Source organism: Mesoplodon mirus, assembly GCF_964341445.2.
Source record: "Mesoplodon mirus genome assembly, chromosome: 6".
Classification (NCBI taxonomy): domain Eukaryota; kingdom Metazoa; phylum Chordata; class Mammalia; order Artiodactyla; family Ziphiidae; genus Mesoplodon; species Mesoplodon mirus.
In genome coordinates this window covers 54,891,028-54,918,436 of record NC_138982.1, presented here as the reverse complement: position 1 = coordinate 54,918,436, position 27,409 = coordinate 54,891,028, and the positions used below count along the sequence as shown (strand labels likewise).

Here is a 27,409-nt window from a genome sequence, read left to right as displayed (position 1 = left end):
TTATACATCTATATACCTTTATATATAGATGTATATATAAAGACGATGTACCACATCTTCTTTATTCATTCATCTGTTGATGGATACTTAGGTTGCTTCCATGTCTTGGTTATTGTAAACAGTGCTGTGATGAATATTGGGGTGCATGTATACTTTCGAGCCAACTTTTTCTCTGGATATGTGTCCAAGAGTGGGATTGATGGATCATATGGTAGCTCTATTTTTAATTTTTTACGGAACCTCCATACTGTTCTCCACATTTCATTTACAAGCAAACACAAGTCTGTGGATAGGAAGAGGAGGAATCATTAATCTTATCAATGCACAACAGATCCTGAAGGCAAAACATTCTCCTACCTGAAAGTTTCCCTGGTGTAAGTTTGGAATATTTAGGTTCACTTCTGTATACCTTTTTCGAAACTTTTTGCCTCTAGCCCATATAAATTACCTGCATTTTTACTGGGAACAATTATAAAATGGAGAAATTTTGACTGGAGTTTAGGAAAGGAAGTTATAGCAAAAGGCAGAGCAAGAGTAATAGGAGTTTGCAATAAACTTTAAAAAGTTTTATTGAGATATAAATCACATACCATAAAATCCTGTATGATGTATACAATTTAATGGTTTTAATGTATTCAGAGTTGTACAACTATCACCATAATCAAATCAATTTTGGAAACTTCTTATTACTTCAAAAGTCTCCCATTCATTAACAGTCACATGGTTATTTCCTCATTTCCTCCAAACCAGTTCCTTCCTCTGCACCTGCCTCAGCACCATGCAATCATTAATCTACTTCCTATCTCTATAAACTTGCCAATTCTGGACTTTTAGTACAAATAGAATCTTACAATATGTGGTCTTTTGTGAAAAACTTAACCTTCACTTAAAGTAATGGGATTCATCCATGTTGTAATATATATCAGTACTTAATTCATTTTCATTGTTAAATAATATTCCTTTGTATAGATATACTATATTTTATTTGTCTTTTCATTATTTAGTAGATATTTGGGGTATTTTCCCTTTGTGATTATTACGAATAATGCTGCTTTGAAACATTTGTGTACATTTTTTGTGCAATGTGTTTTCATTTCTCTTAGGTATATTCCTAGAAATGGAATTGCTAGATCATACAGTAACTTAATGTTCAGCCTTATGAGGACATGCCAGACTACTTTCCAAAGTAGCTGCACTATTTTACATTCCCACTAGCAATTCATCAGAGTTCCCATTTCTCCACATTCTTAACACTTCTTATTACTGCTTTTTGATTATAATCACCCTAAAGAGTGTGAAGCGGTCTTTCATTGTGATGTTGATGTGCATTTCCTTAATGACACTCAGTGTCTTTTCATGTACGTATTATCCATTTGTATATCTTCTTTTGAGAAATGTCTGTTCAGATCCTCTGTCCATTTAAAAATTTTTTCTTCTGGTTATTGAGCTGTGTATGTTCTTCATTTATGCTGGATAGAATCCCTTATCAGATATGATTTGTAAATATTTCCTCTTGTTCTGTGGATTGCCTTATCACTTTCTTGATAGTGTCCTTTGAAGTATAAATGTGCTTTTGATGAAGTGCCACTTTCTTTTGTTGCTTTTTTTTTTTTGCAATAAAGTTTTGAGAGACAGAAATATGGAGAAACACACTGGTCCTTAAGTATGCTACAAGTTTTCTAAAATGTTTTTGGATATACATGTCCAGATTACACTTAATGTCTGAGACTAATGTGAGAGGTGGGATGTGGAAGTTAACTCCAAGTCAAACAAAAAAATGGTTTGCAACCTTTGGAACAAGAACAGGCCATGGAAAGTAACTCTTTACATGCATGTTTTCTGGGATGAAGTAAAATGAACATGCAAGCTTCTTTCTGAAACTCTAGAGGAGGGATCCCTGAAGAAGCAAAGGATGCAAAAGAGCCAACTTCAGAATAACTATTATTATTTACTTAAATTGTGTAGGATACCCTTGGTATTTTCTTAATTTGGCTTGCTGTCTTTAACATTTCATTTTTAATGAATATAAGAATTGTTAAACTCTGAAGACATTGTTTCACATATTTCAGGAATATACCATTAAAAGGTTATTTCTGTGGGATTTTTAGTTAATCTAACCCCAATATTTCCTTAAGTTAGTAAATTCTTAAGCTGGAAATTATGCTATCAAAGTAGTTTGCTGTATTTACCTTAATTCTAACCCTAGTTCTCCAAGTTGGTGAGGGTCAACTACATCAGCAGGATAACAAGAGTATGTGTCTTCATAAAGTATCTATTCTCCCAAAGTTAGCAGCATTTGCTTGTATGTCATAATATAAACCTATCCAGGCAGAATTACAGCTGCCTGATACTTTGTAGGCAAAGCATTGAAATCTAAGATATTATTGGTTATAAGAAAAAGAATGTTTTCTTAATTAGGAGTTCATTTTACATGCTGAAACATTTGGATCACTGCTCATCGGGGTTAAAGAACAAATTAAAATAGAATTCAACACCTCAAAGATCCTGTTTACATATTTTTCAACCAAGATTTGACTTGGTCCAATGCTTAATAAATCTCTTATGTACATTAAAGTCTGCGAACTTTGTCACTAGAACTTAAAAACAAACAAACAAATAAACAAACAAAAAAAAAACAGAGTCTCACTTAACCCTGTTGTGAAATTTTCAGAAGAAAATATAAGATTGAATTTTGCCTTCAAAATGATCTCTTGTTTGGAGTTCATATCAGCAGTTCTTTGACATTCAGGACATGAGATGAAATGTAGAAAGACAATGGAAGTGTCTTGAATGTAGTTTTTATTCCTTAGCTCTTCCCCCAGGGTCCACTGTTAGAGGTTGGAAGTGGGACACCAGCCATCAACAAATGCTTTCCACAGCTATCAGAGCAATGCCAGTGCACAGCCTCCTTTCTTTCTAACCATTTTGCCAGTGAAAAGTTTGGGAACAGATGGATGATTGAGGATATGAATGTGTAAAACACATCACTGTCATCATTATCACTTAACACAAGGCAACATTCGCATACACATATAATATAAATTTTAAATGATTATATTTTAAATAATTATTGTATAAAATTGATATATATATTTAGTATAATATGTATTAAATAAAACATATATATAACATAGTATAATTGCAAATGATCATAAAATTAATCCAAATGTACACACTTTGAGTTCTAAATAACCCAACTTTGGTAAAGAACATCATATTTTAGTGTAATTGCTTTGATCTTCACTGTTACCTATCTGCATACCTCTCTGGGTTACCTAGTTATTCTGCTTCACTGTAATATGTTCTTGATGTTCTTAATATGTTCTTTCCTTGCTCCATATCATTTTTGTGAAACATAACTGTCATGAATCTTTATCCTCAAAGAACCTACAATGATCACCTTTTACACAGGTAGACGTTTCCTGTCCCCTCAATTAAAACTTATTTTCTACCAGCCTCTGATATGTACTTTTTTCTCAAGAGAGTCCCTTCATTGACTCCTATATGCAGATACTTATTCCCAGCTTCCTGCTTGAGCTTATCTTCTTTATTTCTTTAGTGACTTAATTCTTAAGCCCTAGTCATTTTTCAAGGCACAGCTTTCATTTCCATCAAAACCCTTCTTAGTTTCACCATTCTTTTTATTTATTTACTTACTTACTTACTTACTTACTTACTTACTTACTTACTTACTTACTTACTTACTTTATTTATTTAGGCTGTATGCGGACCTCTCACTGTTGTGGCCTCTCCCGTTGAGGAGCACAGGCTCCAGGAGCGCAGGCTCAGAGGCCATGGCTCACAGGCACAGCTGCTCCACGGTATGTGGGATCTTCCCGGACCGTGGTACGAACCTGTGTCCCCTGCATTGGCAGGCGGACTCTCAACCACTGCACCACCAGGGAAGCCCAGTTTCACCATTCTTGAATTCTTTAGACCCCATGGTTTACTTCTTGATTAGGCTTTAAGTGTGTATATAGAAGTTCGTCTTTGCTGATGTAATTTACTTGAAGCATATCCTTATATATTTTTGTTTCTATTTTCATAGCTCCAATACTGTACACATATTCTTGTTGTTTAATCTTACCAGTGATGATGATTGGCAGCCATTTATAGAATGCTTACTCTGTCTTTAGAAAGTGCTAAGTGCTTGAAATTTATCCATTAAAGTCTTACAGTGACCCCATAACTACAGTCATTCTGTGTGTGTGTGTGTGTGTGTGTGTGTGTGCATGTATGTACATACAGGTTAGGAAGCAGAATCTTAGAAAAACTAATTTCCTGTCCTAAAGTCACAAAGTTGGTAAGTGGCAGTAGTGGGATTCATATGCATTTCTGTCTTAAACCCAAGTGAATGCTCTTTACTATGTTTTGCTGCAACATTGTTACTGTTTTCCACTCTTATAGCATCTTTAATACATGTGTCACAGGAGATTTAAAAGGGCCTCCTTGCTTTAAGTGGAATGAAAGACTTTGTTTTTGATTATTAGAATCTGCATTTTAGATACATAATCTATTTCTATCCTGAGTCCACCAAGTGCATTATGAAACTTCATTTAAATATCATAAAAATTAATCCGATTGCAAGAATATCTGATTACAGCATTATCAAAAAGTGTTTCATTTTAGTTTGAACTTATTTCTTAGAGATGAAAAATGAAACTTGATGAGCAACATTAATATCATTTGTTACAATTTTGATTCCAGTTGAGGAGGAAGGCAGAGAGGGGGATGCCCTTTGTTTTTAAGAGCAGGAGATTTAGTAAACTCTAGTTTTGTTGCATTAAAAGTCAAACTTGAGGGCTTCCCTGGTGGCGCAGTGGTTGAGAGTCCACCTGCCAATGCAGGTGACATGGGTTCGTGCCCCGGTCCGGGAAAATCCCACATGCCGCAGAGCGACTAGGCCCGTGAGCCATGGCCACTGAGCCTGCGCATCTGGAACCTGTGCTCCACAATGGGAGAGGAAAAAAATAAAGTCAAACTTGATTTAGTTTTTTTCTCCCCCCTCCCTATTTTTAAAGAATAAATAAAAATATTTTCTTTTCTTTGGAACAATTTGTTCATGCTTTATGAGTCATTTAATTAAATTATTACCTGCTGGAAGCACCATCTGTTTTTGTCCTAGAAATAAGAAGCATAACTTTGTTTTACATAGGACTGGTAAATATGTAGAAGGTGCCAAAAAGTAATAAATATCATCAGCAGATGGACTGAGGCACTTCAATCTCTACACAGTCTTGATTGTTCTGGGCATAGCTAAATGGATTTTTTTGGACAGATTCCTTTCAAACTGCATTATGTACAGAAGGGAAGTTGATTAATCTTCTCCCATAGATCTCTTCACATTTTTCTCCTCAAGAGATAGGAACTGATTTTGTTTTTAACTCTGTGTATGCCCACATTACAGACATCAGTTCTGAAAGATGTAAGTAACTTTATAATGTATCTTAGGGACTCAAAGTTGGTAAGTTCTAGGATGGATTTTCCAGAAGCTGTCTCTCCAGAAGTTACTTCCTTCCTCCTTTTGCTTCTGTGTACCCATCCCCCTGATACAATTTTCACATCTGACACACACCCCAGAAGTCTCCTGTTTTATTCTCTCATTCCAGGCCCTTATGTCCTGCTCAGTGATAAGAGAAATTTAAGCACTTGTACAAATTCACTTGTGGTTTTTCCTCCCAGCAGCAATATTCAGAAATTGGGATGGCTGCCTGTGATATAGACATGAGAGTAATTAACTTAATTCATATTAAGCAATTTTTATTCATCATTAATAATCTTTGATTAATTATATAATAATGATAAATAGTTCTTAAAATATTTTATCAGTTATCTCATTTGGTTTTTCACACACATAAATCTAATTTTACCTATGGAGAAAAGTGATTTGCTCTGGGGTTCATAGCTAGGAACAGTGGATCCAAAATCTAAACCTAAGTCTGGTGGGGGGTAGGGTAAAATGGGTAAAGTGAGTCAATTGTATGGGGACAGATGGAAAGGAGACTTTTGGTCGTGTGTATACAGAAGTTGAATTACAGTGTAATACACATGAAATTTATAAAATGTTATAAACCAATGTTACCTCAATTAAAAATAAGTGAAACAAACAAAAAATAAACCTAGCTCTCTTGATGCCTAATAGTTTAGAATTTTAAAACAATAGCAGTTATATTGGGTTTTACAGTTTATCAACTGCCTTTTAAATATTTAATTTTATTCATCAATTAACACTTAGAGATATATAGAATAGATACTACATCCTCTTTTAAAACCTAAATGAGCTGAAGTAATTGCAATAAGATGCATTGCTGATAAAATGGCAATTATCTTACCCTAAATTCTCTACTTTCTTCAAGACATCATACCTATTGGGCACCTATCATTTATTACGCAGCTACAAGTTTCCAAATACTGTGCTAGGCTCTAAAGATAAAAAACTAGACAAATTAACTACCTCCATGAATCTGAACCTGAGGGCAGATCAGGCAGAGGAAGAGCACATGCAAGGTGTGTGATGTGTTCCTGAAAGCAGGAAGTAGGGAAAAGGATCAGAACGGAAGTTGAGGCCAGAACAGAAAGGTGTTCTGTGCTTTGGAAAGGAGTCTGTGAAATGTCCTGGTAGTGCAGAATAAAATCCCTCATGGGATCTTAAATGGTCAAGCGATGTGGTCAGATTTCTGCTTTGGAAAAAGAGCTTTAGTAGTATTCTGGTTGTTTATTGCTGAGTTCCAAACCACCCCCATATGGTGGAGCTTTGAACAACCACCATTTTATTATGTCTTCTTTGATCAGGAGTATGGTCAGGTCTCTGCTGGTCAATTATTTGGCCCCACATGCTTGTCACTCAGAAATCAGCTGGTGGCTGGTCTTTTCTCACATGTGTGGCACATTGATTTGGATGCCTGGACTCAGCTTCCTTTCCATATGGTCTCAGTGCTTCTCCACATGGCCTCTCCAACAGGGTAGTTGGACTTCTTGTGCTCAGGGCTTCAAGAATTTATTCTCCATAAAAGTTATTCATGCCTTAATTACAGTTCTTATAAGACACTTTAGCAAATAAACATTGCACTATGATTTAATTTGTTTCATTAAGAGCTGTCATATTTAAGTTAAATGATTGCTCTTAAGATGTATGTATTTCCGAAAGACCATAGATTTAAATATGAGGGGATTGTGAATTATTCAGGGGTTGTCAAAATTCTGGGTTTAGTCCAACAAATGTTTACATAGTCAAAGAATTATTATAAAAACTATGGGCAATAAAAATATTAATAATATCTAATTATTGAAGGCAGAACCAGAGAGGAAAAGTCTATTAAAAAGAAAAAAATTTAAATTAATTAAAATAAAATTATGAGCTTAGCACCAGTAGCCATGAGGATGGATGTGAAGTTTATTGGGGAAAGCCACAAGCCAGCTTAGTGAGGCTAGAGAGTAGAGGCTTCCATGGATATGTGAATGGGTGAGTTTATTCATTTCCTGTCTTCACTTTTTTCTGAAAGACTCTAAGGAAGGTACTTAGGGATGGAGATTATATGAAAAGGTCATATTACACAATGTTATTAGGGCTTGATTGTGGGAAAATTGAATGATGTTCTTCTATGTATTTTTCTTAATTTTTGGAGAAATTAAAAATATGCTCTCATGTGATTGTTTTTGGTCATGATTGCAGAGTGGTTAAGAACAAAGGCACTGGAACCATACTGCCTGAGTTCAAGTCCTGTGTTATCTAGAGCAAGTGACTTAAACTCTCTCTCTCTGTAGTGTCCTTATTTGTAAAATGGGGATGATAACAATGGTAACTTCCTGGTATGGTTTTGATGGTTAAATGAATTGATATAAGTAGAGGGTACATAGTGATACATAAATGTGTGCTTTTTTTTCCTCTAGTACTATACTCTTTAGTACAATTAAACTAGTCAAGGTCATCCATTTACAACTTGTGTTGCAATGCTCATTCCCATTTTAATTTTGAACTTAACTTTGACTTTCCACAACCTTAATGATTACATTTCTTTTTAGGCAGAAACCATAATATTTCCATTATTTGGGGCTCTGAAATATTTTTAAATTTATCAGGAATGATTAAATACCTCAATCCTTTACAGGGTTGAAAAAAAGAAAAGGATAAAGAAAAGAAAAAGAAATCTTTGGTTCTTAAAATCTATTAGAGAGAGAGGTTTTGTTTGAGGGCCATAGTTATGGAGGATGAATGGAACGAGAAGGGCCACCAGTCGCAATAGCTGAAGGAAACTTATATAGAAGTGTTAGAGAGAAGGCCTTTCATTTTTCCTAGAGTGTCAGAGAATGAAACTCCCAAGCAGCAAGCAGCAGGTTAAGGGCAAGTTGAGTTTTACTATTATTTTGAAGACTCAAGATTTGGTATGTTTGGAATGGTAGGGCCAAACATAATCTTTGATTTGGCCATGAGGTCATCATTTCAAATACATCCACTGATTTTTTACTCCAGATATATAACTCCCAATATATAGAAAAGAATGAAATGAACTCTTTATGGTCAGTTATTTTATTTTCAACAATTTCCTGAGACATCAATAGTGAAATAAGTAAGAATGGAAAAGTGAAAATGAAATAATGGGAATGGCTGAAGGGAGACAAATAATATAAAGAAAAAAGATAAAGGACTTATGGGAAGAAAGAAAAGAGAAAAGAAGCTAAAATTCATGTTGGTAAAGTAATAATATTTGACATTTTAAAATTGAAGAGCTAGGTGAATTTTAAAATTTTGCATGTATTATAATAAACTACTTTTCAATAGTGCCAATTATATAAAAGTTCTGTTAAACATTTTACATTTAATGCTTTGTGAATATTGCATTTTCATGCCTTTTGCCTGACATTTAATTTCTTATCAGCATTACTTTTATGTGCCATTGGAGATCTTCCATTTTTATAATCCTGTTCATAAATAAAATATAAATGACATAAGAAATGCCCAATATACTTTTTAGTAAATTATTTAGTTGCTTTAATTTACCCAAAACTATTACTATGCATATATGTAAATTAGTAATAAAAATTAACTTCTCAATGTCAAACTGTCACACAGATGTAATATGTTGTTGTAGTATTTCTCATCCTGTTTCTTTTTCAATAAATACTATTTTCTGAAAAGGATGACAGTCACTAGTATTATCATACTTAAAGGTCTTTTATAGAAAGAACTTGAATTTTGTACATTAAAATAATAATTTTGTCACCGTTTTTCCAGATACCATTTTATTTTTTCCATGAGTGGGAGGCCTAGAAGAAAATATTGCAAAACTATATTCTTATTTAGCTTCATATATATATATATATATATAAATATATATATATATATATATATAAAATTATAGATACGGCTTTTTATATATATATATATATATATTTTAGTTTCTGCTTTATAACAAAGTGAATCAGTCATACATATACATCTGTTCCCACATCCCTTCCCTCTTGCGTCTCCCTCCCTCCCACCCTCCCTATCTGACCCCTCCAGGCGGTCACAAAGCACCGAGCTGATTTCCCTGTTCTATACGGCTGCTTCCCACTATCTGTCTACCTTACGTTTGGTAGTGTATATATGTCCATGCCTCTCTTTCGCTTTGTCACAGCTTACCCTTCCCCCTCCCCATATCCTCAAGTCCATTCTCAGTAGGTCTGTGTCTTTATTCCTGTTCTACCCCTAGGTTCTTCATGACATATTTTTTTCTTAAATTCCATATATATGTGTTACCATACGGTATTTGTTTTTAACTTTCTGACTTACTTCACTCTGTATGACAGACTCTAGGTCTATCCACCTCATTACAAATAGCTCAGTTTCATTTCTTTTTATGGCTCAGTAATATTCCATTGTATATATGTGACACATCTTCTTTATCCATTCATCCGATGATGGACACTTCGGTTGTTTCCATCTCCAGGCTATTGTGACTAGAGCTGCAATGAACATTTTGGTACATGTCTCTTTTTGAATTATGGTTTTCTCAGGGTATATGCCCAGTAGTGGGATTGCTGGGTCATAGGGTAGTTCTATTTTTAGTTTTTTAAGGAACCTCCATACTGTTCTCCATAGCGGCTGTACCAATTCACATTCCCACCAGCAGTGCAAGAGTGTTCCCATTTATCCACACCCTCTCCAGCATTTATTATTTCTAGATTTCTTGATGATGGCCATTCTGACTGGTGTGAGATGATATCTCATTGTAGTTTTGATTTGCATTTCTCTAATGATTAATGATGTTGAGCATTCTTTCATGTGTTTGTTGGCAGTCTGTATATCTTCTTTGGAGAAATACCTATTTAGGTCTTCTGCCCATTTTTTGGATTGGGTTGTTTGGTTTTTTGCTATTGAGCTGCATGAGCTGCTTATAAATTTTGGAGATTAATCCTTTGTCAGTTGCTTCATTTGCAAATATTTTCTCCCATTCTGAGGGTTGTCTTTTGGTCTTGTTTATGGTTTCCTTTGCTGTGCAAAAGCATTGAAGTTTCATTAGGTCCCATGTGTTTATCTTTGTTTTTATTTCCATTTCTCTAGGAGGTGGGTCAAAAAGGATCTTGAAGTAGTTTATGACATACAGTGCTCTGCCTATGTTTTCCTCTAAGAGTTTGATAGTTTCTGGTCTTACATTTAGGTCTTTAATCCATTTTGAGCTTATTTTTGTGTATGGCATTAGGGAGTGATCTAATCTCATACTTTTACATGTCCCTGTCCAGTTTTCCCAGCACCACTTATTGAAGAGGCTGTCCTTTCTCCACTGTACATTCCTGCCTCCTTTATCAAAGATAAGTTGACCATATGTGCACGGGTTTATCTCTGGGCTTTCTATCCTGTTCCATTGATCTATCTTTCTGTTTTTGTGCCAGTACCAAACTGTCTTGATTACTGTAGCTTTGTAGTATAGTCTGAAGTCAGGGAGCCTGATTCCTCCAGCTCCGTTTTTCGTTCTCAAGATTGCTTTGGCTATTCGGGGTCTTTTGTGTTTCCATACAAATTGTGAAATTTTTTGTTCTAGTTCTGTGAAAAATGCCATTGGTAGTTTGATAGGGATTGCATTGAGTCTGTAGATTGCTTTGGGTAGTAGAGTCATTTTCACAATATTGATTCTTCCAATCCAGGAGCATGGTATATCTCTCCATCTATTTGTATCATCTTTAATTTCTTTCATCAGTGTCTTATAATTTTCTGCATACAGGTCTTTTGTCTCCTTAGATAGGTTTATTCCTAGATATTGTATTCTTTGTGTTGCAATGGTAAATGGGAGTGTTTTCTGGATTTCACTTTCAGATTTTTCATCATTAGTGTACAGGAATGCCAGAGATTTCTGTGCATTAATTTTGTATCCTGCTACTTTACCAAATTCATTGATTATCTCTAGTAGTTTTCTGGTAGCATCTTTAGGATTCTCTATGTATAGTATCATGTCATCTGCAAACAGTGGCAACTTTACTTCTTCTTTTCCAATTTGGATTCCTTTTATTTCCTTTTCTTCTCTGACTGCTGTGGCTAAAACTTCCAAAACTATGTTGAATAAGAGTGGTGAGAGTGGGCAAACTTGTCTTGTTCCTGATCTTAGTGGAAATGGTTTCAGTTTTTCACCATTGAGGACCATGTTGGCTGTGGTTTTGTCATATATGGCTTTTATTATGTTGAGGAAAGTTCCCTCTATGCCTACTTTCTGCAGGCTTTTTATCATAAATGGGTGTTGAATTTTGTCAAAAGCTTTCTCTGCATCTATTGAGATGATCATATGGTTTTTCTTCTTCAATTTGATAATATGGTGTATCACATTGATTGATTTGCATATATTGAAGAATCCTTGCATTCCTGGAATAAATCCCACTTGATCATGGTGTATGATCCTTTTAATGTGCTGTTGGATTCTGTTTGCTAGTAATTTGTTGAGGATTTTTACATCTATGTTCATCAGTGATATTGGCCTGTAGTTTTCTTTCTTTGTGACATCCTTGCCTGGTTTTGGTATCAAGGTGATGGTGGCCTTGTAGAATGAGTTTGGGAGTGCTCCTCCCTCTGCTATATTTTGGAAGAGTTTGAGAAGGATAGGTGTTAGGTCTTCTCTAAATGTTTGATAGAGTTCGCCTGTGAAGCCATCTGGTCCTGGGCTTTTGTTTGTTGGAAGATTTTTAACCACAATTTCAATTTCAGTGCCTGTGATTGGTTTATTCATATTTTCTATTTCTTCCTGATTCAGTCTTGGCAGGTTGTGCATTTCTAAGAATTTGTCCATTTCTTCCAGGTTGTCCATTTTATTGGCATAGAGTTGCTTGCAGTAATCTCTCATGATCTTTTGTATTTCTGCAGTGTCAGTTGTTACTTCTCCTTCTTCATTTCTAATTCTATTGATTTGAGTCTTCTCCCTCTTTTTCTTGATGAGTCTGGCTAATAGTTTATCAATTTTGTTTATCTTCTCAAAGAACCAGCTTTTAGTTTTATTGATCTTTGCTATCGTTTCCTTCATTTCTTTTTCATTTATTTCTGATCTGATCTTTATGATTTCTTTCCTTCTGCTAACTTTGGGGGTTTTTTGTTCTTCTTTCTCTAATTGCTTTAGGTGCAGGGTCAGGTTGTTTGCTCGAGATATTTCCTGTTTCTTAAGGTGGGATTGTGTTGCTATAAACTTCCCCCTTACAACTGCTTTTGCTGCGTCCCATAAGTTTTGGGTTGTCGTGTCTCCATTGTCATTTGTTTCTAGGTATTTTTTAATTTCCTCTTTGATTTCTTCAGTGATCACTTCGTTATTGAATAGTGTATTGTTTAGCCTCCATATGTTTGTATTTGTTTTACAGATCTTTTCCTGTCACTGATGTCTAGTCTCATAGCATTGTGGTCGGAAAAGATACTTGATACAATTTCAATTTTCTTAAATTTACCAAGGCTTGATTTGTGACCCAAGATATGATCTATCCTGGAGAATGTTCCATGAGCACTTGAGAAAAATGTGTATTCTGTTGTTTTTGGATGGAATGTCCTATAAATATCAATTAAGTCCATCTTGTTTAATGTATCATTTAAAGCTTGTGTTTCCCTATTTATTTTCATTTTGGATGATCTGTCCATTGGAGAAAGTGGGATGTTAAAATCCCCTACTATGAGTGTGTTACTGTCGATTTCCCCTTTTATGGCTGTTAGTATTTGCCTTATGTATTGAGGTGCTCCTATGTTGGGTGCATAAGTATTTACAATTGTTATATCTTCTTCTTGGATCAATCCCTTTATCATTATGTAGTGTCCTTCTTTGTCTCTTCTAATAGTCTTTATTGTAAAGTCTATTTTGTCTGATATAAGAATTGCTACTCCAGCTTTCTTTTGATTTCCATTTTCATGGAAAATCTTTTTCCATCCCCTTACTTTCAATCTGTATGTGTCTCTAGGTCTGAAGTAGGTCTCTTGTAGACAGGATATATATGGGTCTTGTTTTTGTATCCATTCAGCCAATCTGTGTCTTTTGGTGGGAGCATTTCGTCCATTTACATTTAAGGTAATTATTGATATGTATGTTCCTATTCCCATTTCCTTAATTGTTTTGGGCTCCTTATTGTAGGTATTTTCCTTCTGTTGTGTTTCTTGCCTAGAGAAGTTCCTTTAGCATTTGTTGTAAAGCTGGTTTGGTGATGCTGAACTCTTTCAGCTTTTGCTTGTCTGTAAACGTTTTAATTTCTCCATCAAATCTGAATGAGATCCTTGCTGGGTAGAGTAATCTTGGTTGCAGGTTTCTCTCCTTCATCACTTAATTATGTCCTGCCACTCCCTTCTGGCTTGTAGAGTTTCTGCTGAAAGATCAGCTGTTAACCTGATGGGGATTCCCTTGTGTGTTATTTGGTTTTTTTCCATTGCTGCTTTTAATATGATTTCTTTGTGTTTAATTTTTGACAGTTTGATTAATGTGTCTTGGCGTATTTCTCCTTGGATTTATTCTGTATGGAACTCTCTGTGCCTCCTGGACTTGATTAACTATTTCCTTTCCCATATTAGGGAAGTTTTCAACTATAATCTCTTCAAATATTTTCTCAGTCCCTTTCTTTTTCTCTTCTTCTTCTGGAACCCCTATAATTCAAATGTTGGTGCATTTAATGTTGTCCCAGTGGTCTCTGAGACTGTCCCCTGTTCTTTTCATTCTTTTTTCTTTATTTTGCTCTGCATCAGTTATTTCCACTATTTTATCTTTCACCTCACTTATCTGTTCTTCTGCCTCAGTTATTCTGCTATTGATCCCATCTAGAGTATTTTTCATTTCATTTATTGTGTTTTTAATCAATGCTTGATTCATCTTTAGTTCTTCTAGGTCCTTGTTAACTGTTTCTTGCATTTTGTCTATTCTATTTCCAAGATTTTGGATCATGGAAATAGAATCTTGGATCATCTTTACTATCATTATTCTGAATTCTTTTTCAGGTAGACTGCCTATTACCTCTTCATTTGTTAGGTCTGGTAGGTTTTTATCTTGCTCCTTCACCTGCTGTGTGTTTTCTGTTTTCTCATTTTGTTTATCTTACTGTGTTTGGGTTCTCCTTTTTGCAGGCTGCAGATTTGTAGTTCCCATTGTTTTTGGTGTCTGCCCCCAGTGGCTAAGGTTGTTTCAGTAGGGTGTGTAGGCTTCCTGTTGGGGGGGGACTCGTGCCTGTGTTCTTGTGGTTGAGGCTCGATCTTGTCTTTCTGGTGGACAGGTCCATGTCTGGTGGTGTGTTTTGGGGTGCCTGTGGCCTTATTATATTTTTAGGCAGCCTCTCTGCTACTGGGTGGGGTTGTGTTCCTGTCTTGCTAGTTGCTTGGCATAGGGTGACCAGCACTGTAGCTTGCTGTTCATTGACTGAAGCTGGGTGCTGGTGTTGAGATGGAGATCTCTGGGAGATTTTCACTGCTTGATATTATGTGGAGCTGGGAGGTCTCTTGTGGACCCGTGTCCTGAAGTTGGCTCTCCCACTTCAGAGGCACAACACTGACTACTGGCTGAAGCACCAAGAGCCTTTCATCTTCAATTTTGTTTCCTGGAGGTAGCTTCATAGTCTATTGTTGTTCATGACTCTTGACTTCACCTTCCGGGAAGTCCTTCCTTTTCCAATATCTTTTGTGGGAGAAACTTCTGTTTTTGGATGCCAAACAGCTTCCTTATCCAGTATCTGTTCCCAAATATTTCAGTTCACAATTCTGTATTGTTGCTCACATCCTTCATCATGAGCATCCTTTTCTGACACCTTATCTGTGAGTAGGAAGGGATTTAAGAAGTTAGCAGCAGTTCTCAAATGTATCTGTCATTCAAGTAGAAGTTGTCACTGTTCCCTTGTGGACCTCTCTGTGAAGCTGCTTGGATGTCTTCAATGATGTGGCATCTGCCTTCCCCAGAATGAGTGACCCCAAACTGGCTTCGGCGACTCTGGCTCCAGGAGCTCCGGCTCCAGCGGCTCTGCCCCCGCGTCCTCCCGGCATTTTAGAAGTAAGAAAGAATAGCAAAATATTAGGCAAATTGGTGCTCTCTTATGCTGTTTGAGATAATTTTTTTATTTTGATTTTTTTATACAGCAGGTTCTTATTAGTTATCTATTTTATACACATTAGTGTATACATGTCAATCCCAATCTCTCAATTCATCCCATCAGCACCACCCCCACCCCCCACTTTACCCCCTTGGTGTCCATACGTTTGTTCTCTACATCTGTGTCTCTCTTTCTGCCCTGCAAACCAGTTCATCTGTACCATTTTTCTAGGTTCCACATATATGCATTAATATACAATACTTGTTTTTCTCTTTCTGACTTACTTCACTCTCTATGACAGTCTCTAGATCCATCCACGTCTCTACAAGTGACCCAATTTCGTTCCTTTTTATGGCTGAGTAATATTCCATTGTGTATATGTACCACATCTTCTTTATCCATTCGTCTGTCATTGGGCATTTAGGTTGCTTCCATGTCTTGGCTATTGTAAATAGTGCTGCAGTGAACACTGGGGTGCATGTGTCTTTTTGAATTATGGTTTTTTCAGGGTATATGCCCAGTAATGAGATTGCTGGGTCATATGGTAATTCTACTTTTAGTGTTCTGAGGAAACTCCATACTGTTCTCCATAGTGGCTGTATCAGTTTACATTCCCACCAACAGTGCAAGAGGGTTCCCTTTTTTCCATACCCTCTCCAGTATTTGTTGTTTGTACATTTTCTGATGATTCCCATTCTAAATGGTGTGAGGTGATACCTCATTGTAGTTTTGATTTGCATTTCTCTAATTAGTGATGGTGAGCAGCTTTTCAAGTGCCTCTTGGCCATCTGTATGTCTTCTTTGGAGAAATGTCTATTTAGGTCTTCTGCCCATTTTTTGATTTTTTTTTTAAATATTGAGCTAGATGAGTTGTTTATATGTTTTGGAGATTAATCCTTTGTCTGTTGATTCATTTGCAAATATTTTCTCCCATTCTGAGGGTTGTTTTTTCATCTTGTTTATAGTTTCCTTTGCTGTCCAAAAGCTTTTAGAGATAATTCTTAAAAAGCATTTCAATTCTGATTCTGCCATCAGTTGTCAATTGAAAACTTCATAATTCTTAGTTTTCTTACCATTAATGTATTCCTACTACTTGTGCAGACATAATAATTCACTTAGATTCATTTTTAGTCCTAAGATAAAGTGAATTAATATATAAGAGCTTGGTCTTATAATGAGCATACCATGCTGTTAACTATGCTCTATTCCTATCATTGTATTTTGGGTTAAATCCCCAACTTTAATTTTCTTAACTCCATAGTCTAACAGTTTATATAAGCTGAATATTAAAATTTTTACATTGGGGTATTTATCTTGGATCTTTATTTGAAGAATAGTTTTTCAGAATTTACCCAATAAAGATTTGGGATGGTTCATATGATACATATTTTCTTAGTCACTGAATTTTAAGTGAACATAAACATTCTCTACCCATGTGTTTTTCTGGGATGTTTCCTTTCCCACCAGTTAACCACAGTATCATGATATATTAACACTTTTTCCTAATAACACCCTAAAGGAACAAGTATGAAAAGAACCATTTCAGAAAATGAAAAGCACAGATTCTGGGTGCATTGAATTACCAACCTGGGCATCAAATAGGCTTTCTCTGTTATGATTTTAGGAAACATAGGCATATGAGTTTTAAAATAAAGCACTTACAGTTTGTAGAAACCTGTTGATACGTTTTGAAGAATAAAGATATTTAAAAAGTAAGCCAATAAAGTACCTTTGAAAAAAGTGAGAAATAGAGTGCGTAGTGGTATTATGTAGGTAAAAGCTTCATCTGTCTGTTCCCAGAAATCCAAGAGCCATAGTCAAAAAGCAGCAGTTTAATATTATTCACGTTGACTGAAGGGATGGAAAATTGCCATGTATCTATCAAGCTAAGAGGCTCCTCCTGGCAGACAGCTCTCAGAGTAGAGCAGTGACTGTATTGACATTTTAACTCTTGACACTCTCGAAGCCCTCTTAGGCCGATGTAAACCACACGTAGTAGGGGTGGACCAAAGGTTTTGAATGTCTGAAAACAGGACAGTGGCACGTTGAATGTGAACTGTAGCTTTCAAGTTCTAAGCACAGTTGTTTTGCTCTTTATCGCCCAGCAGCAGGAGAAAAGAGAAATTTTGAAAATGTTGCTAAGTAGACACCATTAAGTGGAGGTTGTGGTGTTTTCCTCAGAGCAATGGACTTGGAAGGAGTTCTCCCTTATTTAAAAACTACAGGACCAGGAAACATCAATGTCTGCTAGGGCACTGTCGAGAGCAAACCACAGAGATCTTTTAGGTCCTGGAGTCTGAGCAGCCCCCGGGGATCTAAAGATCAAGGCAGGATCAGTCAGATTTAATGTACATCGAGACTCCTGGTGCTTGTAGTCATGTTAGTGACAAACTAGGGATAAATAAACCCCTCATATCTCTGAATTTGTTAACATCATACCAACTTTGGGAACTTTCAGAGAGCCTGAATGATGTAATATTTAAAAAGAGTAGGTTTTGGAATTTGACAGGTCGAGTGTGATACTCCAGCTGCTTGTACTTTAATAGCTGTGAGAACTTGGGGAAATGACTTAATCCCTCAGTTTCAGATACCTCATCTATAAAATGGGGATAGTAATAGTACTTATCATATAAGATTGTTTAATTAAAAGACAATATGTATGTAAAGTGCCAACATTATAGTAAGTCTTGGATCATTTTAAGGGCCCAATGAATCATCTATTAGCATATGATTTTGGATACCATAACATGGGCATGGTTGTATATCCAAATCTAGGAGTAAAAGAGAAAAAGGAGACACACAAATTTCTCTGACTAGATAGGGAAAAATACTGATAGCTTACCAACATGGAAATTAGCAACTACAAAAAGAGATAACTCAGAAAAAATAAAAATAAACTCTTCAGCTAAGACTGACAGCCTTATGATTACCAAGTGAGATTAGGGGAAGGCTGACTGAGCCTCAGAAGACCCCCAGATGCCCTTCTGCACCCTGACTGCAGTGAAGCTCAACTACAGTAAAACTCAATTTCAGTGGCTTTCCTTAGTCAGACTATCAGAGTATTTTTTCCCTCTACTCTTCTTTTTTTTTAAAGAAAAAGAGAAAAAAGTTCTTGAGCTACCATGAGACACCCAAAGAGATGTTAAACAAAATTCATGATTTGTTTAAATTCTGTAGCAAAACTGGAAGTTTCCAAAACTAGAATTTCTTTGCCTCATTAAACTATGGCTTTCTTCTTGTTATTCTCCTCAGTATGAATTACCTTATGAGTTTTCTGATCTCTAAAGTAAAAAAAAAAAAAAAAAAAAAAGTTTATTGTAAAAAAAAATAATAATAATAACAGAAAACCAAAGAAGAAAGTGAAAATTCCTTGAAATCCTACCAATGAGAGGAAACATCTATGAAAATTTCACTCTCTATCCTCTTGGAGTTTTCCCTGTGTCTTTATATATGTATATACATATATAGATGAAAGGTTGGGGGAAAATGGATCAGGCTATACAATCTTGTTTACCTGGCTTTTTCTTTCTTTCTTTCTTTCTTTCTTTCTTTCTTTCTTTCTTTCTTTCTTTATTTATTTTTTCTGCTTTATAACAAGTTTAATCAGTTATACATATACATATGTTCCCGTATCCCCTCCCTTTTGCGTCTCCCTCCCGCCCTCCTTATCCCACCCCTCCAGGCGGTCACAAAGCACCGAGCTGATCTCCCTGTGCTATGCGGCTGCTTCCCACTAGCTATCTACCTTACGTTTGGTAGTGTATATATGTCCATGCCGCTCCTTCGCTTTGTCACAGCTTACCCTTCCCCCTCCCCATATCCTCAAGTCCATTCTCTAGTAGGTCTGTGTCTTTATTCCTGTCTTACCCCTATGTTCTTCATGACATTTTTTTCCCTTAAATTCCATATATATGTGTCAGCATACAGTATTTGTCTTTCTCTTTTTGACTTACTTCACTCTGTATGACAGACTCTAGGTCCATCCACCTCATTACAAATAGCTCAATTTTGTTTCTTTTTATGGCTGAGTAATATTCCATTGTATATATGTGCCACATCTTCTTTATCCATTCATCCGATGATGGACACTTAGGTTGTTTCCATCTCCAGGCTATTGTAAATAAGGCATCAATGAACATTTTGGTGCATGACTCTTTTTGAATTATGGTTTTCTCAGGGTATATGCCCAGTAGTGGCATTGCTGGGTCATATGGTAGTTCTATTTGTAGTTTTTAAGGAACCTCCATACCATTCTCCATAGTGGCTGTACCAATTCACATTCCCACCAGCAGTGCAAGAGTGTTCCCTTTTTTCCACACCCTCTCCAGCATTTATTGTTTCTAGATTTCTTGATGATGGCCATTCTGACTGGTGTGAGATGATATCTCATTGTAGTTTTGATTTGCATTTCTCTAATGAGTAAAGATGTTGAGCATCCTTTCATGTGTTTGTTGGCAGTCTGTATATCTTCTGTGGAGAAATGTCTATTTAGGTCTTCTGCCCATTTTTGGATTGGGTTGTTTATTTTTTTGTTATTGAGCTGCATGAGCTACTTATAAATTTTGGAGATTAATCCTTTGTCAGTTGCTTCATTTGCAAATATTTTCTCCCATTCTGAGGGTTGTCTTTTGGTCTTGTTTATGGTTTCCTTTCCTGTGCAAAAGCTTTTAAGTTTCATTAGGTCCCATGTGTTTATTTTTGTCTTTATTTCCATTTCTCTAGGAGGTGGGTCAAAAAGGATCTTGCTGTGATTTATGTCATAGAGTGTTCTGCCTATGTTTTCCTCTAAGAGTTTGATAGTGTCTGGCCTTACATTTAGGTCTTTAATCTATTTTGAGCTTATTTTTGTGTATGGTGTTAGGGAGTGATCTAATCTCATACTTTTACATGTCCCTGTCCAGTTTTCCCAGCACCACTTATTGAAGAGATCTACTTTTCTTTATTTTATGGTTTGTGGTGTCATTTATCTCATGTATGTGCATCTCTAATATAAGCCACATCCATACTCTGAAGGGTAAAAGAATGTAAATTCTGTAGAAGTAAATAAATACTTTAAATACTTTACTATAAATGGAAATGATGACAAGGAAGAAAAAAAAGAAGATACTTTAGAATCTAGGGGGAAATCAGACACTAAAAGGACCAGGAAAGGAGTCATGGAACTGTTTACACATCCCTAAATAGAGTTTTGTGGTGTTAGTGGAAATTGAAACACCCTTGATAGTTCGAACACTTAGTATTATATAGAGTATCTACCTGTTCAAGTAACCCATAGAGTGTACTCTATTATTTCAGGTCATTTAAATTAATTCTTCTCTTTGCCAAGTTCTATATTGAATTATATCATTCTAATATTGGAAAACCCTACTGTAAATATAGGAGCTCTCAGGTGGGCCCAACTAACCATTCAGTTATAGTGTATTACACAAATTGCTGTTACATACAGGTACCCAAAGAAAGGCAGGCCCACTCAGGGAACTGGCAGGTGGTCATACATATGCAAGTGATATAAAACACATTTACACAAACCTGCTGGATTTCATCAAGTAATTTTCCCTCAGATGGTTCTGACTGCATTTTGCAATTTAAAGCTCATTAATTTGGCATCTTAGAAGCACACATTTTACATGTCATTTAGAGATCAAGGTAACTCAGGCCTCAGAGTTAGGTTTTAATTTTATACTCTCCAGCTCGATGATCTGCTCTGCCTAAATTCAGTGTGCTATTACCTGTTTCAGGGTAGGCTTGGCCTAATATTTTTTTCTAAAAATAAAGCACAGATAATAATTTCCCCTTACTTTATAGACTCTTTATTCAGTTAGTGAATCATGAACAACAAATAATTATTGTCATTTCTTTTATTCAGTTAATATACAAATTTGCAATAAGGCATTCTTAACCACCTTTCCAGACACTGTAACAATTCCTGAGGTCATTTCACAAAACTAAATGGGAAAAATAATCTCATTATACTGAAAAATTAAGTCAGAGAACAGAGTCTTCTGAATTACTCTTTTTATAGTTTTATCTTTGGCCCTGCTCTCAAGCTGAGACCATTAAAGCTTTCAACAACAAAAATTTATTCCACAAATATGGGCTTTATTTGTACAAACTAGGTTCATACTGGAAAATTTATGTCAAGTGTTTTCAGCCTATAAGGAATATCCTTAAACTTAAATTTAAAAATCCCTCTGGGTACTCCTAGTTCACTGGTACAGTATCTAAAGTAATGCTGCACGAAGGTGCATAATGAATACCTTTTGATGATGCACCGACATTTCTAAGAAATGCCTTTGCCTCAAATCAATCTGCTCCAACCAGCAAATGATTTGATATTCAAAGCTTCAGGAAACACTATATGAATATATTTTTCCCCATTGTACAATAAAGATTCAGTCATAGAGCTGTCATCGGAAATTGAGATTCTGCCTTATGTTTTCAAGTTAATCTGCCAGACTCATTTATTTATTTTACTTGTAAAATAACTTTTACAAGTAGAAAAGTCTTTAGATGTGTTCGTAGTTCTAATAATATCTATACAGTCTTTTATACTGGTTAAGTTAAAATACTATCAGTATCATCATAGTCAGTGGATCAAGTCAACCACCTACAACAAACATGGTGTTCTACCAAAAACATACATAACCCATGTTCATGATTAATTATCACTAATTCTGGGAACTGTTAAACTGAATTCTTGAGAATTATGGAAAAGCTCTGTTGTTTTTGTAAATTGACTGAAAAGAAACTCAACTCTATCATAACAAGATATAGAATTGGTGGTTGCAAGTAAAATGTAATAATGACTTTTATGTACATATTAGCCACACTTCTATCTATCTGAACCACAGCTAATGATGAACAGATTCTTCCCCTTCAAAAGTGCTTGAGCGCGCTGCTCCATCTCTCATTATCTCCATGTTCTTGTTATTGAAACTTAAGCCCTCTGGTCATAATTTAATTTCATTAAGTCTGTATTTTAAAAGTCTAAGCTCCACATCATTCTATTTTCCTAAACTCTATAGAATTTCTGGGGTGGTGCTTTGTTAGTGGATCACTTACACCATGTTAGACCTTGTTATATGCATCTTTAATAATTTATATCATTTACTTGTAATGCTGCAAATACAGTGCTCTTATTATATCCACTGTACAAATAAGGGATTTAAGCATAAAAAGATTAAATGACTGGTCTAAATTATGTAGCAGAGCTAGGACTTGAACCAGGTAGTCTGACTATAGAGTCTGCTAATTTAGAGATCGATAAGGTCAGGGCATTCATGTAATAAATTCCCTCATTGTGATTGCTGAGCAAGATAACGTGTCATAATCATATTTCTAAGTGACATTTGTAATATATAACTTATTAAAATGAAATTTTGTTTAACATGTATTTACCATCTAAAATATTTGCCAGTTGTTGTGTTAAGTTAGATTTGCAGCATCAAGAGACTGTATTTTATATATTGGAATTTCAGCCTATTTCTGTATTCATCTTTTATTTCTACATAATTTACTTAGTTTCAGCCAGTAAAGATGTGTGAAACAAAGCATTCGGAAGCATCAATTTATTTTAAATTACCCATATGCTTAGTAAAAATACTTCATTTTTTTTATTGATCTAAGCTTGTTATAGTGTAGAAGAAATATCTTTTAGTTCATCTTGTATTTGCTTTCTTTTCCTTAGAAAAGAATAAGTGTATACAAATGATAAATGTTTGAGTGTATTGAATTTTAATAACAGTTTAGCCTTCATTGTGGGCCTGGGTGGGAAAGGATCTCACCTAAACAAATAAGATATGTTGAAAACATGGGGAATGTATTGTACTTTTCATAAAAATTGCATTTTATAAAAATAAGTATAATATAGAATGTACGGATGCTACAAATATTTCTGTTTTAAGAAATGTAGCAAGTTTCTATGACTGGTCTACACCTAATTACATATTTTTGAGGGAAACATTCGTGGTAGATTCCAAAATCTACTACATGTATTTTTTAAATTACTCATATAGGGTAGCTATAAATAATATGACAATATAAATTAAATGAATCATGTACATCAGTTACAGAAAATATATGAAGTGTGGCATAATTATGCAATCATCCCTAAGACATGCTGATTTTGCTGAAGATTTCTTTTTATAATATGAAATTTCCGTTGTGGGAATTTGAAAGTTCTGTTGAAAAAAGTGCGATATTTCCTTTACTTGACCTCATGGGGAGTAGGTTTTTAAAGAAAGCTACATTCTTTGTGGGACAAATGAAATAATTGGTGCTTACTTTAAATATGTTATTAGTTTTATTTAATAGTTTGTTACTCAGTTTAATTTTTGAGGAGCTCATTTTAAATACCTTAAGTGAAACAAAACTGTCAAGGCAGAGGTCTATATTTTTGTAAAAACCTATACTATTTTCCTTAAGGCAAGATAATTTTAAAGAAATGAATTTCTAATGGATTTATAATATAAATTTATCAAATAAGTGGTTAAATGCTTCATTATAGATGTCATCACATACTTATTTTCTTGGAAATTTTCCTAAAATCCTTTGGGTTTTTTTTTTTTTTTTTTTTTTTTACATCAAGTGGCTTGATCTTCCCAGATACTGCTCTCCTAGAAGATAGAATTTAGTGTAAATTTATAAATGTGTAATGAGTCCAAAATTGGTAGTAAGGGTGTCAGGCAGACATCCATCATGGTGAGGAGTTAATATCTGTATCTACATTACATTCTAATTGATGGCTCTGTCTGATGTTTGAAAAGCGTTAAATTGCTGATGTACAGATGATGGAATACCTATTGTCAGGCTAGAAATGAAAACTCTTCCTCATCACTGCAGTTGGTTTGTAAATGATTTGTAGAGAAATGACTTTGAATGTTTGTATTAGAGGTCAGAATTAGAGATTTCACATTTCTGTAGTAACTCCTGTGTGCCAAGTCTTCCTTGAGCATAAAACACACTCTACAATTCAATTTAAAACAAAAAACAGAAAAAACCCAAAACCTTTAGAGAGACTCCGAGTCATTAAAATGGGAGGAAAAAGTCTAGAAAACTATATTGAGATAGTGTCTAAGTAAATCAATAATGCATAAACTGAACAGTTAGAGAAGTGAATATCATAATATCATGTCAACATAGGAATTGATTGATATTTAAGCCAAACGAAAAAAAAATTGACTACTGCCAAGATATTGTAGTATTTTGCAATGTACATGAAAAAAATGGATTGTGGGGGGTATTTAACCCCACAACTTATTAATTTACCACTAACTTATTAATCCCATATTTTTATAAAACCACAAATCACCTTGTGTGTCCCCAAACATCAATTTTCTCAGCCTAAAGAATGACTCAACTTTGGACCTCAGCTTCCTCTTCTGTAATATGAGAGAGGTTAGAATCATGGATTTTAAAAGTTACTTTATTTCTACTGCCTTCAGGTTTTTCCCGTTCTCTAGTATTGTCTTTTATTATTTTTGTTGTTGTTGTTTTAACCAAGTATGATTTAAATTCTTCTTCTATCCGTTAATCAACCATCTCCTAACTTGTCTGAATAATTATCACTAACTCCATATATCACTCCTTTTCTCTGCTAGTCTTGATGTGACCAAAGACAGAATTCAAATAATGCACATTCTTGAATCATCATGGAAACCAGTCCAAGCAGAAAAAAGGGAGAGGAAAAGAGGAAGGAAAAGAGGGAGGGACGAAAAGGGTCTGCAGAATCACTCCTGAGGCTGTTCTAATACGTAGTACCAACTAATATCTGCATAGTAAGAGTTGCTATGTCATGTGGTACTTTTAAAAAATATTTTAGTCTCTACATATAATTGTAAAAAAAAAACCAAAATAAAACAAAAAAACAAGCAAAAACCTATCATATATGTGTGTGTGAGTGTACGTGTGTGTGCATTATGCAACCTGCTCCCCTTCTCCACCATGTTCTGCAGAATTATATAATTTCTTCTGCATTATTTAATTTATTTTATTTCTTCCCACAATCCTTGACAATCCTCTCTCCTCTGATACCAGAAATATCCCTTCAAACCTATATAGCCTACGTGACACTCAATGGATGTTTTAGGTTCACTGTCTCAATTATTCCTAGTAACAGCACTATGATGTTTATATTATCACCATGCCCATATCACAAATGAAGACCCCGTGTTGCAAAGAAGTTAAGCCTTTTGCCTACGGTCACCCTTTCATAGCTTTTCCTCCAACTCTGGTTCGCACACCAGTCTGAGTTTTTTAAATGGTCCAGGTACCATGCACCGTGCACTTGTATTCCTCCGTGTGTTTATACATTTTCCCCTGCCTGGCTGTTCTCCTCTCACACCCCTGGTGTGTCCTAGGTTAACTCCTCCTCTCTCTCCAGAGGTACCTCAGAAATAACTTTGGGTGGGGAATTATTTCCCATATTCTCTGCTAGAATCTGTCACCCCTGAGTCTCCCTTGTGCTTTGCATATTTTATGTGACATACTTGTTTGTTCAAATGTCTGTCTCTCTTATTGAATCATTCCCTACTTGAGGAATAGGGACACGTTCATCTTCGTTTTCATTGCCTATCCCCATACCTGATATGTATTAGGTATTCATCTTTATTGAATCAGCTCTGGACAAGAGTAAATCAAAAATGGTATCGTAGCAGATGAGAAATCTAGTCAGAATTAGAATTTTTATTTTGTAAAGTTTAATATTTAATTGTACTTGAACTCTCTTAAACATTCAGGATATTTTAATTTATATGGACCTCTGTCAGACAGGATTGGAATTGTATATACCCATAATTCTGTACATAATGCCACTCCCTTTCATGAAGTCTTTGTTTGTATCTTTTTCATTAGAGTTCACTTGTTAACAACCCGCCCTAAGACACTTAGCAAATCACTTGTCAGCTGAGCTCTGTTTTTCACTCACCACAGTGGGGTCCATAGAAAAATCGTAAAACGTAGTGAGGGACCTTAGAATCCAGCTGGGATGACAAATCTAATACACAGAAAATTTAAGTATAAATACTCCTAATGTGCAACTACAATACACCAGTGTGTTACTGAATCCAGACTGAAGACCACTTGTAGTTAATTAGTCCAGTTTTCCTAATACTGCTCTGCAGGATACAACAAACTGTCATCCAAAACTGTGTAGGGGAGAAAAGCCTCCATCTGCCACTCAGTAGCAAGGTTATGAAGCTAAACTCTCCTATCCTGGCAAAAGACTTCCCTCTTTGGATGGATGCCATCCCAGACTTTTATTTAAAGTTCAGCGAGCCAGGCCAATTCATGTCACTAATTCCATGAAACATGTTGGCTTTCTATGGTAGCCTTAAAGTTTTCCAGTCATTCTGATAACTCATGACTAGGCAATACACCATATTTTGTTTCTTGGATTTCTATAGAGGTGCTACTTCATTTTGTTGTTCTCATTCTTACCCTGAATTTGTGTTTTTAAAATTAGCTCTGGTAATGTAACTGATCCCAGGGTCTTTTTTTCCCCCCTTAACTTAACACATCACACTTTATTGCTTCTGTCCTCAGTTTTTCTTAAAAGTGATTTTGAAAATGTATAAGCTTAAACTTGGCTTTCATTGTAATGCATTGTCTTTAATGCAGGTGTGCATTTGTGACTTTAATTTTCCTGAGCTTCAAAAGAACAGTGTGTGTTTATGTGTGTGTATTTTATGTCTTCTCATAGATTTTGCATCAGGTGCCTTCTACTTTTATTTATTGTTTGTCTTTTTTCTATAGTAAACATCAACAGCAAAACATAAGATTAAATAATTAATATATGATTTTCTATAGGAATGAAGTATTTCCCCTGATTATAATCACTAAAATTTTATGAACAGCTAATATAGATTACGGTTTGTTTTCACCTTGGAGGTTTTCTTTGTTGATTTATTTTCAG

At 35.3% G+C, this 27,409-nt stretch overlaps 1 protein-coding gene across 8 annotated transcripts in view; it reads left to right on the top strand.

The window, feature by feature from the left end:
- The window catches only part of NAALADL2 (N-acetylated alpha-linked acidic dipeptidase like 2), a 1,538,215-nt gene that overhangs the window by 708,001 nt on the left and 802,805 nt on the right, over nucleotides 1–27,409 (top strand). The window lies entirely within an intron of this gene.